Consider the following 19,066-nt stretch of genomic DNA (forward strand, 5'->3'; position numbering starts at 1 on the left):
CTGGAAACTGAATAGATACACATCAGATGGCGAATGATTGAATAGGTTATGGTATATAAATGTTTGGAATATTATTGCTCTGTAAGAAATGATTACCAGGATGATTTCAGAAAGACCTGGAAAGACTTACATAAAATGTAAGTGAATAAGTGAATTAAATAAGTGAAATGAGCAGAATGAGGAAATCATCATGCACAGCAACAGCAAGATTATATGATGATCAATTGTGAAGGACATGGCTCTCTTCAAGAATGAGATGATTCAGGCTAGCTCCACTGGTCTTACAATAAAGAGAGCCATCTGCACCCAGAGAAAGATCTGTGGAAACTGAGAATGGATCACAACATATTATTTTCATGCTTTTTGTTGGTTTTGTTTGCATTTTGTTTTCTTTCTCATGCTTTTCCTTTTTTATCTGATTTTTCTTGTGCAACATAATATTTACGGACATATATATATATATATGTATATGTATATGAATTGGACATATTTAACATATATTGGATTACTTACCATCTAGGGGAAGGGGTGGGAAGAAGGGACAGAAAAATATGTAACACAAGGTTTTGCAAAGGTGAATTTTGAAAATTACCCATGCATATGTTTTGAAAATTAAAAAAAAAGTTTTAATAAAATAAAGAATTTAAGAAAAAACAAAGCACTGCTTATAGAAATTTTCTATCTGTCCTGAAATTAAATTGGATTCATTCTTGGTAAATAAACAAACTTCATTTGTATCAGATCTAATATAAAAAAAAAAGAAAAAGGAAAGAAATCTTCGTTCTATTGATCTCTGGAATATCCAAGCCCTTTGGTGTTTTGATATGGAAGCTGCTAAATCTTGTGTTATACTGACTGTGGTTCCACTACATTTTAATTGTTTCTTTTTGGATGCTTGCAATATTTTCTTCTTGACCTGGGAGTTCTGAAATTTGATTATAATATTTCTGAAAATTTTCATTTTGGGATCTCTTTTTGGAGTTGATCAGTGGATTTTTTCAATTGCTATTTTACTCCCTCATTTTAGAGTATCAGTACAGTTTTCCTTAATTTCTTCAAAGGTAATGTCCAGGCTCTTTTTTTTTTTTTTTTGATCATGACTTTCAGGTAGACCAATAATTTTTAAATTTTTTATCCTGGATCTATTGTCCAGATCAATTGTTATTCCCATGAGATATTTCACATTTCCCCCCTATTTTTTCATCTTTTGGGGGGTTTTGGTTTATTGTGTCTTGAATTCTCATAAAGTCATTAGCTTCCATTTGTTCCATTCTAATTTTTAATGAATTATTTTCCTTAGTGAGCTTTTGTACCTCCTTTGACAATTGGCCAATTTTGCTTTTGCAGTCATTCTTTTCCTCACTAACTTTTTGTATTTTCTTTTTCAACCCTCTCAGTTCTTTTCCTAGGTTTTCCTCTATCTTTCTTAGTTGATTTTCAAAATTCCTTCTGAGCTCTTCTGTGTTCTAAGTCCAATTCTTATCTTTCTTGGAGGCTTTGGATATAGGAGCTTTGACTTTTTTTTTTTTTTGGCATCTTCTGAGTACATGTTTTTATCTTCCTCATCACCATAATAACTTTTAATGATCAGAAACTTTTTCTGTAGTCTGCTGATTTTCATAGCCTATTACTTGGCTTATTTTTGTTGTTGTTGTTAAAGTAAGGTTCTATTTCCAGGATAGAGGACACTCTACCTCATGATTCAGGGGTTTGTGCAGTTGTTTTCAGAGATTCTGCTCAGGACTTAACCACAAGAACTTTTTTCATTCTTCGAGCTGTAGGAGTATCCCCATGTCACTGTAACTGTAAGGTCTATTGTGTTAAAGCAACAGAATCCTGCTTTGCTGATACCATGAGGAGGAGAGAGAGAGAAGCAAGGAGGTGGAATTGTGCTGGCCACTGCCTGCATTGGAACTACTCATGCCAATCTGGTATAACAGACCCTTTCCACTGAACTTCCAAGTCCTCCCTGGTGTTCCTGGACTGAGAGGTTCAGAAGGCTCTGCTGCTGATTCAGAGGTCCCACCTTGCCAGTGCTGGGACCCAACCATGTCTAGGGTCAGGCCTGGGTTGGGGTTACGACCAAGACCAGGGCTAGGACTGCACTGGTGTGATCTGTGCTGGGATTATATTCTGGGCTCCTATTCTGTTTCTTTTCTGTTGACCTTCCAAGTCCTTTGTGGAAAGTCTGGACTTTCTGGACTGAGAGATCTGGAACCTCCCAGTCCTGCCACTGATTTAGAGGTTCTGCTTAGCTGATACTGAGACCAGGCCCAGGATTGTGGATAGGACTGTGCTGGGACTGGCCTGTCCTGAGAGACTGCAAACTGGACTCTGTCCCTAACTTCACAAACCTTTTCTGCTGACTTAAATTGCCTTTAGGTAGGAGATGTTCTACTCCAACTTTTTGGGTGTTCTGATACTCAAAAATTTGTTTAGAGGAACAAATTTTGGAATTTGGAGTGGTTCAAAGAAGAGATTGGCAATTTCCTGCCTTTATTCCACCATCTTGACTCTACCTTTCTAGTACCATTTCTTAAACTTCATCTTCAGGAAATTAATATCTTCAGGAAAGTTATGTGTATATGTCCTTAAACTTCAAATTGGAGAATGTTTTTGTTCTTTTTAAGTAGAAACTTCTCAGTTCCTTATATTTCTTGGAAATTAATTCTTTATCAGAAAAAGGTGCTGCCTGTCATAGGGGTAGAGGGAACCACTGAGGAGAAATCAACATGACTTGGCAATTAGTTGGATATAGAAGGTAAAAGAAAATAAAGAATTGATGACTTCTTTACAACAACATTAAGCAAAAAGAAAAATGGTGCTGTTCTTGTCAGACAAGGAAATTAGCAGAAGGGGTAAGTTTAGGAGAAAAAATGATGAATTTCTTCCTGGGGCCATTACTGGTGGGTGGAACATTAGTTTTTCAGATGCATCAACTTATCACACCAGTTTTTAGTGCATTTACAAAGATGAACTTTTCTATTGCAGAATATGAGCACTTTTAAAATAGAGACATTTATTTTCAGTTTGTTTTAGCATGCCGAAGACCTATCACAATATTTTATACATGATGAACCCTTAATAAATGCTTAAGTTGAATTTCTCAAAATAAAAAATATCCTCTTTAAAAAAATTAAATAAAAGTAAAATGAAACAATCAAATAGTGTTCATTTTGTAACATGATCTAGGTCTTTGCAGAATTTGTCATATCTTAAATGCTCTACATTTTTATTGTCATATGGGTATCTAGATGAAGGCCTTGAAGTAACGCAGCAGAAGAATGATTGAGTTTAGTTAAGAAAATCCTGGATGGTTTCATCTTGTGTTGCCTTTTTGTTTTCTTTTCATTAAAATATAATTAATGTGGTGGTCAAGATTAGAATGCAAAAAAAAAAAAAAAGAAACTGTGACTTCCTACACTAATATAAAATAAGATATAGGAAAAAAAATAGCTACTGACATGTATGTATTGTAGATAAATTATGTAATAAATTCATAAAATAAAACCATTTTAGAGAAAGATAATATAGTATCATTAAGTGATTGAAATCTCTTCTTTAAAATATGGATATAAAATTCAAGTAGTCTGGGCAAAATTTATATCATAATTAACCAAAGTTTAACAAGTGCCATTTTAAAATAGGTAACTAAAAGAAATGAATTCTGGAGGGTCCCAAATTTTAAATATTTTTAATCTGCTCAAAGGCATTTATGATTCAAAGTAATATGAAGAAATTAAGATTGTCAAGCTTCTATGAAAAAAGGGCACAAAGCTATTGGAAATAAATTTTTTATCACTTTAATTTGTTTTTCAAAACTGTTTTTGCTTCTACTGACTTCTTTAGTTAAGATTTTCCTTGTAAAAATGAATGCCTTATAGATTGGGAACAAATTCTTTCTCAAGATAAATGTGGTTTTTGACAGGAACATTCCATAGAAGACCAGTTATATCATACACATGTGAAGTTTCCCCCAAATATTTATGCAATTATCTTGCTACACAAGAAAAATCAAATCAAAAAGGAAAAAAATGAGAAAAAACAAAATTCAAGCAAATCACAACAAAAAGAATGAAAATGTTATGTTATGATCCATTCTCGGTTTCCATAGTCATCTTTCTGGGTGTAGATGAGTCTATTGGACCATCACAGGTCTATTGCAACTGGCCTGAATCATCTTATTGTTGAGAAGAGCCAGGTCCATCAGAATTTATCATCATATAAGCTTGCTGTTGCTGTGTACAATGATCTCCTGGTTCTGCTTATTTAATTTAGCATCATTTTATATATCTTTCCAGGCATCTATGAAATCATTCTGCTGATTATTTCTTATAGAACAATAGTATTTCATAACATTTTATATACCATAATTTACTCAGTCATTCTCCAATTGATGGGTATCTACTCAGTTTCCAATTTCTTGTCACTACAAAAAGGGCAGTTATAAACATTTCTGCACATGTGGGTCCTTTCCCTTTGTTAAGCTCAGTAGAAACACTGCTGGAACAAAGGGTATGCACTATTTGATAACTCTTTGGGCATAGTTCCAAATTGCTCTCTATCCAGATTGGTTCTGTTTGCAATTCCACCAACAATGTTTTAGTGTCCCATTTTTCCCATATGCCCTCCATCTTGTCTCTTTGACACTTTTTTTTATTTTGATTGAGCTCCACTCTGAGCAACAGAATTGTAGAAGATGACAAAGAAAAATTTTTCCAATTGTTGAAACTTCCCCATGGCTTTGATTTACAATTCATTATTTTCCTTTTTTTTTTTTTTTGGTCACTTCCCCCTATTTGCCTCAAAATTTCTTTTCTCACTCCCACTTTTCAAAGTATCAGTTTAGTCCAGGAGTTCTGATCTCCCTTCTCCTAAGGTAGGAAGAATAATCTCTTTAAGCATTAAGTCCCTATAGTTTTTACCCATTCTAAAGTCTGCATCTCTATAAAATATCTCTCTTCTTCCATTGGAACATTCATCAAAAGTACCTTCTTCCATCATTGAAACAAGGTTTTCCCTTTCATTATCCCCTTCTTTCTTACTTATTACCTCCTAGACGATTCTTCTGCAGGCAGACTTCTTGATAAGTTACAGGATTTATCTTCCCCTTATTGTCAGACTTTGACTTGATTAAAGTATATCACATATTTCCCTCAATATTATTCTTCTCCTGTATTCTTTTAAGTGTTTTTCTATTTTGTAATTGGTCCCAATGACCATGAAAAATTCACCTATAGTTGTGTTATTGTGAGGTTTAAAGTACAATGTTTCAAATGTTTATCTTTATCATCACTCTTTAAAAAAAAATTCTGCTTTTACATTTTAAAATCTTTATTTCCAATTAGAAAGGCATTTCCTTCTTTCAGTAGTTTCCTGTTACTTTCTTGGGTGATGTATTTGTTTACCTTTACATGTATATTAATTTTTTGAGGTGTTTGAAAAACAAATAACTTATTTAATTTTGTTTTTCTCTTTAAGAAGAAAATTTCTCTCTCTTCTTCCTCTCTTAGTTAAACATCCAGTTTTTTTTTTCATTAATAGTTAGACTTAAGTTTGCAAGTCATGTCACCTGTCATACTTTAAATACTTTTGCTTTTTTGCACTTTCTAATTTAAAAAAATACCATATTTGACAGATTCATAATAATAAACTACAAAGCATTTCAAGAATCATTCCAGGACTACATAAACTATTTAAAAAATAGGCAAAGGAAGAGTTTTATTGAATTATTTTTGAAACAAATATGCTGCTGATAGCTAAATCAGGAAAGCAAAAATAAAGATCAATATCTCTAATGAATATTAATATAAAATTTTAAATAAAATACTAACAAGGACAAAACAGCAATAAATCACAAGGAAGATACATTATGACCAGGTAGAATTTATACCAGGAATATATAGCTGGTTCAATAGTAGGAAAACTATCATCATAATTGATCATAGTAATAATAAGACCAATACATAGTAATAATAAGACCAATACAAATCATGTAATTATCTCAGTAGATGTAGAGGAACATCTAGATGGCTCAGTGAATAGAGCATCACATCCAGCCTAGCTGTGTGACCCTGAGCTAGTCACATAATCACAATTGCTTTAAAAATAAATAGATCCAGAAAAAGCCTTTGACAAAATACAGCATCAATTCCTATTAAGAACAGTAGAAAATATAGGAACAAATGTTCCTTAAAATGATAAGCAATATTTATCTAAAACAGTTAATAAGAATACTCATTATTGGAATAAGCTAGAAATTTCCTCAATAAGATCAAAGGTGAGGCAAGGATGTCGATTATTAACACTATTGATAGCTATAGCAATTAGAGTAGAAAAGGAAAATTAGAGTAGAAAAGGAAACTGAAGGAAGCAAAATGGACAATGAGGAATTAATACTATCACAATTGTAGATATAAAGGTATATTTAAAGAATCCTAGAGAATCAATTAAAGAACTAGTTGAAATAATTTTAAAAAATCTTCAGTAAATTTACAGATTATAAAATAAATTGACACAAATCATTGGCCTTTCTGTATATTAGCAACAAACAGAGAAATTCACATTCAAATAACTATAGACAATATAAAATACTTGGGAATCTACCTACCAAGAACATCATAGTAACCATATGAAATTACAAAACACTTTCCACACAAAAATAATTAGATATTCACAATTGGAAAACAAAACAAGCCAAAACAAACAAAAATATTTGCTCACATGCAGCCAAGCCAATATAAAAAATGCCAATTTTTCAAAATTTACTTATTCAGTAACATATAAATCTTAGTAAAAAGTATTTTATAAAACAAGAAAAAATGACAAAATTCAGCTGGAAGAACAGAGTTGAGAATACAAAGGGAATTAATGAAAAAAATTGAAGCAAATGGCCTAACCATAATTTTACTCAAATTGTATTACAAAGTAAAGTGCCAATCTAGGGCAGCTATTTGGAGTGGTGGATAGAGCAGTAGATTTTAGGAAGACCTGAATTTAAATATGACCTAGGAAATTTACTAGCTCTTTTTAGTAATGCAATGATCCAAGACAATTCCAAAAGCTTTATGATGGAAAACATTTTAAACCTTAGAGAAAAAATTCATGTAGTCTGAATTGAGATCAAATTATTTTGTAAATAATTATTTTTTTAATCTGTGATTTTGTTCACAATATATATGTTTACAAAACATATGTTTTATATGACTCCACATGTAAAATTTATATTGGATTTTTGCCTTCTCAATGAGGGAGGAGAAAAAGGAAGGAAAGAATTTGATGCTCAAAGTATTAAAAATTGCTTTTTACCTTCAATTGGCAAAAATAAAATATTAAAAAGAAAAGCAAAAAGGATGACATCTTTATGAAAAAATGTTGTTGATGATTTTTCTCTCACAGTAGAGTAAATTTTTACTCTTCTGAAAACCAAAAATTTTTCCTTCTGCTGACTTTTGATTGCTTTTTCACTTTCAAAAGTTTTTCAAATATCACTGGAAGTTATGAAAATTTGATATCCATCTATCTTTTCAGTATCTAGAAATAATTCATCTGTATCAGGTTACTTTAATTCACTGAGTATGGACAAGTTATCTCAATATTTGCTTATTTATCTTAGATTTCAACTCTAAATTAGCTATCTTGTTCTGTTCTTCATAGTTCAAAGATCACACACATGCACACTCACATTCCAATTTAAAAAAATAATTGAAATTGAGCCTTAATTTCTCCCTGATATTTGTTATGATGATCTCATCTAGATAGAACTGTGGATATATATATGTTATTGTTGTTAATTTTCTTGTCTCTACTACAGCTAAAAAAAATACTACTCTGTTCTCCAACCATCCTTCCCCTTTTTGTTGTATTTTTATGATTTCTAGGCAGTTTTTGTTTGTTCTTAACTCTGATACTAAGCTCTTGATACTTTTCTTATGAGTTTTCTCCCAACAGGTTTATATTCATACTCTATTACTTTTCCTTATTTTCATTTTCTATGCTTACAGTCTGGAAATCTAAGCTGAATGATAATTTTTTTTTTAGATAACTATGACTTTTCCTTTTGATTGAAATGATTCCAACTTGTTTGGCCATTTCCATCAACTATCCCCAATGTCTGGAACTATCTTTCTCCTCTTTTTTTATTACCTTGAATTCGTTAAAATTTCAAATGAAATTATACCTTTTGCAATAAATCTTCCCCTGTTTTCTCAGTTCTCTTTAGTTTAATGTCTTCTTTCTGAGATTCTTGCCAATTTTGTACATAACATTTTTTGTACATAATTGTTTGCATTGTTCCTCCACTACTAAAGTTTGAGTTCATTGAGAGCATGGACTAGTCTTGTTCATTTTTGTTTTCCTCCTCTACTTTTTATAATATCCCTGGGTCAGCACAGTGTCTGGTACAGAGCAGATGCTTATCAAGTGGGGTAGCATCTGCTTTGTGCTAGGCTGCTGCCTTGAACTTCAAAATTTCAATATTTTAAAACTTGTATTAGGTGATTTTCCCTATCAAACTTTAAAATAATAAATGATTGAATATTCAATGAATACAGCACAAAAATAGATATAGAAAAAATAAACTGAAAAATATGTTGGAAAAATATTTACAAATAAGTAAAAAGAAAGATCAAAGGCTTGAATACAATTAAAGGAGCTACATGCCTTTATTTTATGAATATTTTCTTTTGAAGAAGAGTTGTGATGTATTAAAATAATGATCATTGAATAAAATAACAAAAATGATTTTATTGTAACCAGATGAAAAAGAATGATTATCAATATGAGAATCAATTCTGAATAATTTAATTGTATAGAATTAGCAAATTTCTTAAACATTAAAATAAATAGCAAATTTGAAGAAAACATAAAAAACTCAAAAAACACAAAACCAACCTGAACTATATACATTATTGTACTACAAACACATAATTGTATCATTGAAAAGTTATATTTTTTTGCCCACTTAAATTTAATCTTCTTGTATAGCTTCAATTAAAGCTTTATTATATCAATAGCTTCATTGTATAGGTTCATAATCTCAAAGTAACTTCATAATTCATGATTATTTCAGGCAATAATTTCTTACCCATTTCATCTGTTATTATATTTTTCAGTATAAGATGGACCTCCAAATATGTTTTGAATTAACTAAAAGTCATCAAATTATAGAATATTAAAAAAAACTCTAGAATTTCTTCTCTCCAGCATTTCATTATTTATATGAGGGCTAAAAAGGTTAAATCATTTCCACAAGTCACCCAACTGATTAAAGAATCAAACAAGCTTAGTTTAAGATTTGTCAGTTGAGCAGAACTTTAAATAAATCTATGAGCATTGAGAAGGAATTACCCACTTTCTATAGCACCTCTCAATTCCATTATTAGGCCACTCAGTGCAACCATGAATCAGCATGGCCAAGGTCACAGTATAAGAATTCCCTCCAGCAAACATTGGGTCTCTCTTTGAAAAATCTTTTTATTCCTCTCCAGGTGCAAAACTATAGATCTCTTAGGGAAAATATTCCATTAATCTGAGAACATTTCCCTTAATTAGATTTTTAAAGGGGCTTCACTTCCTTCAAGTAGATTTCTCTTACACTGTCTCTCTCACACATTTTCTTTTGATATATCTATATCTATATCTCTCTCTATATATACATGCATACATATACACATAATTTTAAAAAGGTGTATTTTTTCTATCAATTATTGATTTGAGAATTATGAGTTTCAGTGTTCCCTTTTTCCTAATATGATCCATATATTTTTTTCATTAGATTAATATCAAGAATGAAAATCATTTTCCCAAGAAAGATTATTACATTTATCATCATTGTTCTTTATATTTTGTTAATCTTCAAGATATTTATTTGCATCAAAAGTAGCTCACATTTATGTTATTCTTTCCTTAAAATTTAATGAGATGGAGAGTGCAAAAATTCTCTCTGTTAAAGATGATGTTTCCCAGATCAGTTGTTTTTCCAATGAGATATGTCACATTGTCCTCTATTTTTCCATTCTTTTTTTTTAATCTCTAAAAGTCATTAGCTTCAATTTGTTTAATTATTTTTTTTATAAAATTATATTATTCAGTGAGATTTTATAACTCCATTTCCTTTCTATGAGTTTTCTTCAATGGATTCTCCCTTCCCAATTTGAACAATTCTATTTTTTTTAATTTCTTATTTTTAAAATATGCAGATAGTTTTCCATTCACATTTGCAAAACTTGTGTTCCAATTTTTTTCTCCCTTTCCCCTACCTCCTCCCTCAGACAGAAAGTAATCCAATAGATTACAATATATTCAATTCTTCTGTACACTTTTCAGCAATTAACCAATTGTACTCTTTAAGAAGTTTGTTTTTTTTTTTTTTTGGTGGGGGGGGTGTACCTTTCCATTTGGCCAATTATACTTTCTTCTCATTAGTTTTTCATACTTCCTTTACTATTTGGTTTAGTCTGTTGAGAATTCATCTAATTTCTACCAGTAGTCTAAAACTAGTCTAGCCTCAAAGCTCCCAATTTAAACCTGGGTTTTACTTTTTTTTTTCAGTTGCTCTTCCTAGGACCCTTCTCTGATGTAAACAAAACTTTGTGTATGAAAATTAACTTAGTGGTGTCTATGTTAACACAGTTATTTCCAGGAATGCACTTATCTACTGTATATACATTATGTAACAACTTTATTTTTCATTCATATCCTTTAAAAACTTTGTAAGAACATTTGTTTAATTTTTAATTAAAAAAAAATACACCTACTGCTCCTATAGGGGAAACAGCCTACTCTAATCCTACAAGAAGGAATGCATAAGGAGGTAGTCAGAAGGCAGATGTGAAAGATAGCAGGGATATCATAAGACAGTAGTGGCAGATAGAATTTAAGGGCAGTTCGAGAGAATGACCATTGAATATACTTGGTGTCTTAAGTTATGGGGAATTATAGGGCAATTAAAAAGTAGGCTTCAGTTTGGAGAAGTGGAAGCTACTGTTCTGCTCTAAGCAACCAGCTGCTGATAAGAGGTAGAATTAGGATTCTGAGCTACTACACTTAAGGTGGTTTAGCCAGAAACCTTCTTTCCAACTTTTAGGATTATTTGATTATGAAAAGACTAGATTTGTCTCCTTGTAATTCTTCAGTCTGGATCAAATTAACCTGATAGAAAGGAGAAATCAATTATCTTATACAATTTGTTCTTTAAGGTGATATTTTTGTCATAATTTTTGTTTCTACCAAGCTAATTTGTTTTTCATGATTTTCTTGCATCACTCTGATTTCTCTTGCTATTTTTTTTCCCTCTGCTTCCCTTCCATGATTTTCAAAATTTTTTTGAGGTCTTCTATGACCAATTCATATTTCACTTGAAAATGACTTTGGGACTTTGACTTTGTTACAATCTTCTAAGTGTGATCTTTTTCACTATAGGAACTTTATACAGTCATAATAATTTTTCTATTGTTTACTCATTTCTCCATCCTATTACCTGACTTTTATCTCTTTGTTAAAGTAGGGCTTTCAGGTTGCAGTGCATACTGTCCCATGCTTCTGGGGTTTTGTGCAACTATTTTTAGAAATACTTCTAGTGACCGGCAAATTTTCAATTTTTATAACATGGTGTGATTTATGCCTCTCCTGGTCTGTGTTCTAGATCTGAGTGAACACAAACTCTTTTTTTTCTACCCTGAATCTATGTGCAAGTTCCCCTCCATTGTGGTTGTAACTAGTGCTCCCCTTAGGGCTGAGACTTGGATTCAAGTATGGAAAACCCAAAAGAATCTTGCCTCAGTGTTAGCAAGTGAACCCTGTTATCTCCTTCTGAACAACAGTCCCTTTACCATCTGTAAGCTGAGAACTCCAGAAACTGGTACTTCTGCTGCTTATTCAGTGGCTTCCAAGGCTTCATTTTCTGGTTCCAGAGCTGTGCTGGTTGGGCCTGCACTAGATTCTGCTCCACTCTCACCCAGGATTAACTTTTCCTGCTGATCTTCTAAACTGTTTTAAGCACCTATGAGCTGAGAGGTCTGGAAATCACCACTTGTGCTACTGATCAATTTCCCTGTTCCTGTTTTGCTAGGGTCATAGATATGCTGGCATTCCATTCCAGTCTAACCCTGGTGTCAGCCTTCCACATTGTCTTGGGCTAGGAAATTGTTTCACTCTATCTTTTTCTGTCAGATTTACTTTAATGATTTATAAAATGAGGTATTTCAAAGAGATACTTTTCAAGATGTCTTCTAAATCTATAATTTCAGTTTTATGATTCTTAATTTTTGTATGAATGTCTTATTTTCTCAATTAGATTCTAAAGTTTGTTATAGAGGTTATTTTTAATCCTGGGCAATGTTTAAGCTGATTGCCTGGAACAAGTTAGATTTTTTTGTAAATTTTAGTTGAATTAATAAATAGGAAAAAAAATAGAATGCAGCTTATAAATAATATTTATGTAATTTTAACACATTGATCAATGAATCAATAAATAAAGATTTATTGTATTCTACTATATCTCAGGTACTATGTATATTTCACTGTTATAAAGCAATTCTTACCATAACTTTAATTGGATGATGAGTTTTTTTTTATTTTATTTTTTATTTTGTTGTTTTCAGTAGAGTTGAAAATTAAAAAAAAATACAAGTATGACTTTGATGAATAAGTCCTTCAAAAAGAGTTAAATTTTTTAGTTAGAAATGTTGAGAATGTGCAGGATCAGTCTAAGGAGTTTAACTGCAAAAATAGGGAAAGTAGATGTGTGTTATGTATAAGGAACATAGAGAAGGCTAATCAAACTGGATTTTAAATTACTAGAAAAAAGTAACATATACTAAAACAAATATATTTAGTATAAAATTGAAAATAGTTTTTATTCTATTTTGTTAAGACATAAGCTAGTTTTAATATTCCCTTTGATAGCACCTTTTCCTCATAATTTTTACCTACCACCCACATTCGGGAGAAATCTGGTAATTATCTCTACCTTGTAATCTTCTCCCCACCCCCTATCACAACTTTCTAGAAGAAACATTAAACTAAACAGCTAAACTAAAAATCTCATCAATTTAAACTATTAGAGCAGCTCTTATCACCTAAAAACTTTAATCTCATGATTCAAATCATTTGTCTTGGTTGTAGTTAAGAGGGTTTCCAAAAGGTAGGGCCAAATGATGTTATCTCAATTCTGATTATGTCATCTATAGCCAATCAGAAGTAAAATATATTTAAGTTGCTTGAGATTTTTTGTTCTTTAATTTTACTATTATTAAAGATAGTATCAATCCTTAAGATCAAAACAAATACATTGACACAATTTGTTGCTTCCTGCTTCCATAACAAATAAATTATTCATACTTAGAACTTTGTTCCTCAGAATTTCTCAAATAACATAGGTTAAGGCCAGATTTTGGCCAGTCTTTTTTTTTTTTAAGGAAGCCACTTTTGATTCTAGTTGTGATATTTGGAAAAGTATGATGCTTTGGGAAATATCAACTTGGTAGCTTTGTGGAGGATGGAGAGTGGAGAAATATCCAAGCTATATAGAAAATTAATTCAAATTTATAAAAAAAAAATCAATAACCATTCTTCATTATATAAATCATTAAAGAATATGATTAAGTGGTTCTCAAAGGCAGAATTTCTAACTATTAAGAGCCACATGAGAGATTGCTCTAGAACACCAGAAATTAAAGAATTTCAAACTAAGAAAAAAAAAAAAAAAGGATTAGAGGGCTTGCAATATGGTATTCCAAAGATCAAGGGAGCTAAAATTATAACCACGAATCACTTACCCAGCCAAACTAAGTATAATCCTTCAGGGGAAAGGAGGATATTCAATGAAATAGAGCATTCATGATGAAAAGGTCAGAGCTGAATAGAAAATTTGACTTCCAACTATAGGGTTCAGGAAAGGAATAAAGGAATAACTAAGAAAGGGAAACAATAAGGAATTTAATGTTTAATTTGTTTGTATTCCTATATTAAAGGAAGAAATATAACTCAGAAAAACTTTGTCATTATTATGGACAGCTAGAAGGAGAATATATAGAGAAATGACACAGGTCTGAATTAAATATGAAGGAATAATAGCTAACAAAAAATAAAATAAATGAATGAGACAGGAATGTACTGGGAGACAGGAAAAGCAAGAGTTGAAATGGAATAAATGATCTGCCATAAAAGAGGAAAGAAAACAGCTTTTACAGTGGAGGGAAAGATGGAAAAAGGAGGAAGAGTGAGTGAACATTGCTGTCATCAGAATTGGATCAAAAAGAAAAATAACAAACACCCAATATGGGAATACAAATCTATCTTGACTTTAAGGAAAATGGGAGGGGAAGAGGATAAAAAAAAGGAGAGTATAATGTCCAGGGGCTAGCTCTCTGGAGGGTCTCAAGATCAGTTAGAGTCAGGATCAGTCAAAATCCTTGGTCTTTAGGAGGAGAAGTGAAGGAGGCAGGCAAGCTGACACTCAGTTTATTAAAGATGAATTTTGGATTGTTGAGTTTGGAGCCTGAAGTCTTCTCTCCTCAGCCTGCAGTGGGTAGAGAGGCTCTGATCTCTCTTCCTCAGCCCTCCAATTCTTGCCTATGATTATCTCACCACCACACATTCAGCAAGTGCCAATAGTGAGGAGAGCCATCACATTACCATATCATCTAATTATATGCTTATAGAACCATTATCTCACACTGAGTAAGTAATTAGCCTTAAGTGCTCTGCTCAAGTGCTCAAGTACACCTTTTCAGAGTTCCAGTTCTCCACAGGAGAATAGAAAGGAAGGCATATTGGAGGTGTAAGTAGTCAGAAGCAAAAAGAGTTTTCAGGAGGGACAGGTTTTAAGGACAGAAAGAATAGAATAAAGAGGGGAAAATAGAGTTAGTAATGGCAAGTTTTTCTGATGGCCTCATTTCTCACATATATAGGAAATTGAATCAAATATACACACATACACACACACACCTACCCCTTCCACACACACACATATATGAGCCATTCCCCAAATTACAAATGATCAAAAGATATGAACAGTTTTCAGATAAATTAATCAAACTATAACCATATGAAAACAATACTGTATCTCAATATTGGTTGGAGAAATGCAATTTAAAAATTCTGAGCTACTACTTAATACCTATTAGTTTAACCAATTTGCCAGAAAAGGAAATTGACAAATGATGGAACAAAGGAAAGAAAGATGACACATTAATGAATTGCTGGTGGAATGATAAACTAATTCAACCATTCTGTAGAGCAATTTAGAACTATGCCCAAAGCGTTATAAAATCATGTACAGCCTTTGACCTAACAATACTACTGGTAGGCATGTATCTCTAAAGAGATTTTTTTAAAGGAAAAGGACTTTTATGTATAAAAATATTTAGAGCAATTCTTTTCTCAGGGCAAATAAATGGAAATTAAGGAGATGCCCACCTTTTGAGGAATAGCTGAGTAAGTTGTGATATGTAACTATCATGGGATACTCTCAGATTAACATGGAAAATCTTCCATGAGCTCATGGGAAATGAAATGTGTTGTGTACAAAGCAACAGCAATGTTTTAGGATAATCAGTTGTCAATGACATGATGACAAATGTCATCCATACCCAGAGAAAAAAACTTATTGTGTCTGAATACAGATTGAAGCGTATTTTGTCACTTTATTTTCTTTGAGGTTTTTTTTTTTGTTTGTTTGTTTGTTTGTTTTTTCCTTTTTAGTGGGGGAGAGATCTATGTTTTGTTTTGCAACATAATTTTACGGAAATGTTTTGTATAACTTCCCATGTGCTTTCTCAATGAGGATATCTAGAGGAGGAAGAAAGAATGTGGAACTCAGTGTTTTTTAAAAAAATAAAAGTTAAAAAAGAGTGTTTTATATGTAACTGGGGAAAATAAAATATTAAATCTAAATGAAAAAAGAGAAAACAAATAAGACAACTTACAAAATATTGTGACATGCAGTCAAATAAGTATTTATAAAGGAATTTATAATTCTAATTGTTTAAGTCAATAAAAAAGAACTTCGTGTTGAATTGGATGTACAAATAACAATCCTAGAAAAAGAACAAATTAAAACTCTCAATTAAATGTCAATATGGAAACTCTGATTATTTTAAGGAAAAGTTATTGAAATTGAAAGTAAAAAATTAACGCAAATAAAATTAAGACCTATTTTTTATGAAAAAAACCAACAAAAAAACATAGTTTATTGGTCAATTTGATTTAAAATGAAGAAAATCAAATTGCCAATATCAAAAATTATGAAAAGTGAATTCACAAAATCAAAGATTATATTATTTATTGAGACATTTCATTTAATTATAAGTCAGTAAAACTGACAATCTAAGGGAAATGTACACACATATTTACAAAAATATAAATTATGCAGATTAATAAAAGGAAAAATAGAATACTGAAACAACTTAATTTTAGAAAAAAAGAAATTGAACAAGCCATAAAGGAACTTTCTAAGAAAAAATCTTTTGAACCAGAAGGATTTAAAATTGAATTCTATCAAATGTTTAAGGAACAATTAATCCTAATACTACATAAATTGTTTGGAAAAACAGATTAAAAAGGAATCCCACCTAATTCCTTTTATGACATAGTTTTGATTATTAAACCAGAGAAATCAAAAAAAAAAAAAAAAGAGGAAGTAAACTATAGGCTAACTGTTTTTGTTCCTGTTGCTGAGTCAACTGGGGTTAAGTGACTTGCCCAAACTCACATGGCTAGGAAGTGTTAATTGTTTGAAGCCAGATTTGAACTTGCATCCTCCAGACTTCAGGATTGGTGCTCCATCTACAACACCACTTAGCTGCCCCTATAGGCTAACTTTTAAAAATAAGATATTAGTCAGGAGATTTTAACAGTATATTAAAAATGCCATATGCTGTGATTATATGGAATTTATACTAGAAATTAAGGACTGATTCAGTTTTGGAAAAACTGTTAGCACAATTGATCATATCAATTGCAAATACAACAAAAATACTATGATAATCTCAGCTAATACAGAAAAAGGTTTTAACAAAATACAACAGCTATTCCTATCAAAAATAGTAGAAATCATAAGAATAAGTGAAAACTTTCCTTTTTATTAAAGTAAAAACTTTCTTTAAAAGATAGTAGTATCCATCTAAAACCAAGATAAAGCAATTTATATAACATGGATAAACTTGAAACTTTCACAATAAGATCAGGGATAAAGCAAAATTTCCATTTTCACAACTCTTATTCAATATTGTATTCAAAATACTAGCTAAGAAAAGAAAAATAAATTGAAAGAATGAAAAAATAAATGAGGAATAAAATTGTCACTCTTTATAGATGATGGAATTGCAAAGTTAGAGAAGCCTATAAATTCAACTTAAAATAAAAACCTCACAAATTAGTTGAAATGATTTAACAACTTTAATGAATTTGTGTGATATATATAAAATCCACATAAATAAATAGCATGTCTATATATTATGCACAAAATCCACCAAAGAGAGACAGAAAAATAAATTCTCTTTCAAATAATTGCAGAATTTTAAAAATACTTGAAAGACCATCTACCAAGACAAACGTTTGAGTGTAATATAAATACAATTACAAAATACTTTTCATTTGGATAAAGACAAGCCATAAAAATGGAGAGAAATTAATTACTTTTTGGGAGGCTGAGACAATTCAATACCAATGACAGTACCATCTAAATTAATTTTCTCATTCATCATCACAGCAATCAAAGTACACATGAATTATTTTATAGAGCTAGAAAGAAATAGAATTGTAACAAAATTCATCTGAAGAATATGAGGTCAAACAAGGATATCAAGAGTCATGTCAACTTTTAAACTATTTTTTTTTTTTTTACAAAGAGTGAACAACAAAACAAAGTAGTAGTGACTGAAAAATAGAGGGATGAATCAATGGAATGGATTATGTACATATTACACAGTAGTTAATGAACAAAGTTATCTAGTGTTTCATAAATCCAAAGATTTGAGGTGGGGGTGGTGGTGGCAAACTCACTTTGTGACAAAAAATGCTGAGAAATCTGGAAAGCAGTTTTATAGAAACTAGGCACAGATCAATATTTCATACCACATACCAATATAAGATCAAAATAGGTCCATGATTGAAATGAAATCCTGGAAAAAAATTCCCTTTAGGTCTGTGGATAAGGAAAGAATTTATAACTAAAGAAGAAATAGAGAAGATCACAAGAAAGAAAATAGGATCATTTTAATTACAAAAAAAAACCCCACAATTTTTTGCACAAACAAAACTATTTTATCTAAAAAGATATTGAAAGAAGGAAAATGGGAAATTTTTACAAAAAAAATTCTCTCACAAAATCTTTATTTGTCAATTATATGATGAATTAAACTATTTTTTTTAAAAGAACTGATCCTCAATTCACAAATGGCTTAAAATATGAATAGACAGTTTTCATAAGAAGAAATCAAAACAATTACCAAGAAAATTGGAAAAAAAATGCTGTAATTCACGATTTATTAGAGAAATGCAAATTTAAATAATTTTGTGCCATCATATACCTATCATATTGGCTAAAAATTCAAAACCAAAGCAAAATGATTAATACAGTCCTGGAGAGCATGTGAAAAAATTGGAACCCTAATGTTCTATTGGTAAAGTTTTGAAATTAATGCAACTATTTTGGCAAAAAAATTGGAACTTCATCCAGAGGACTATTGAATTGGACAAATCCTTTAACCAAGAGATGCCACTACTAAGTCTATATCACAAAGAAATCAAAGAAAAGGGGGAAAATCTATTTGTACAAAAATATCTCTTGCACCTTTTTGTGGTGGCAATACAAATTGAGATTTTGATAATCAATAAGGGAATGGTTGAATAAACTGCAATGTGTGATTATAATAGAATGCTATTGTAGTGTAAGAAATACTAAGTAGGGTGATTACAGAAGGAAAAAAAAAAACTGGAAACACTTAAATCAACTGATGTAAAGTGAAATGAATAGAACCAGGAGAACATTGTGCAGAATAACAGTAATTTTGTAACAATGATAAAACATGAAAAATTGGCTATTCTCATCCAAATAATGATC

The sequence above is a fragment of the Sarcophilus harrisii genome, chromosome 3 (genome assembly GCF_902635505.1).
Source record: "Sarcophilus harrisii chromosome 3, mSarHar1.11, whole genome shotgun sequence".
NCBI classification, from domain to species: domain Eukaryota; kingdom Metazoa; phylum Chordata; class Mammalia; order Dasyuromorphia; family Dasyuridae; genus Sarcophilus; species Sarcophilus harrisii.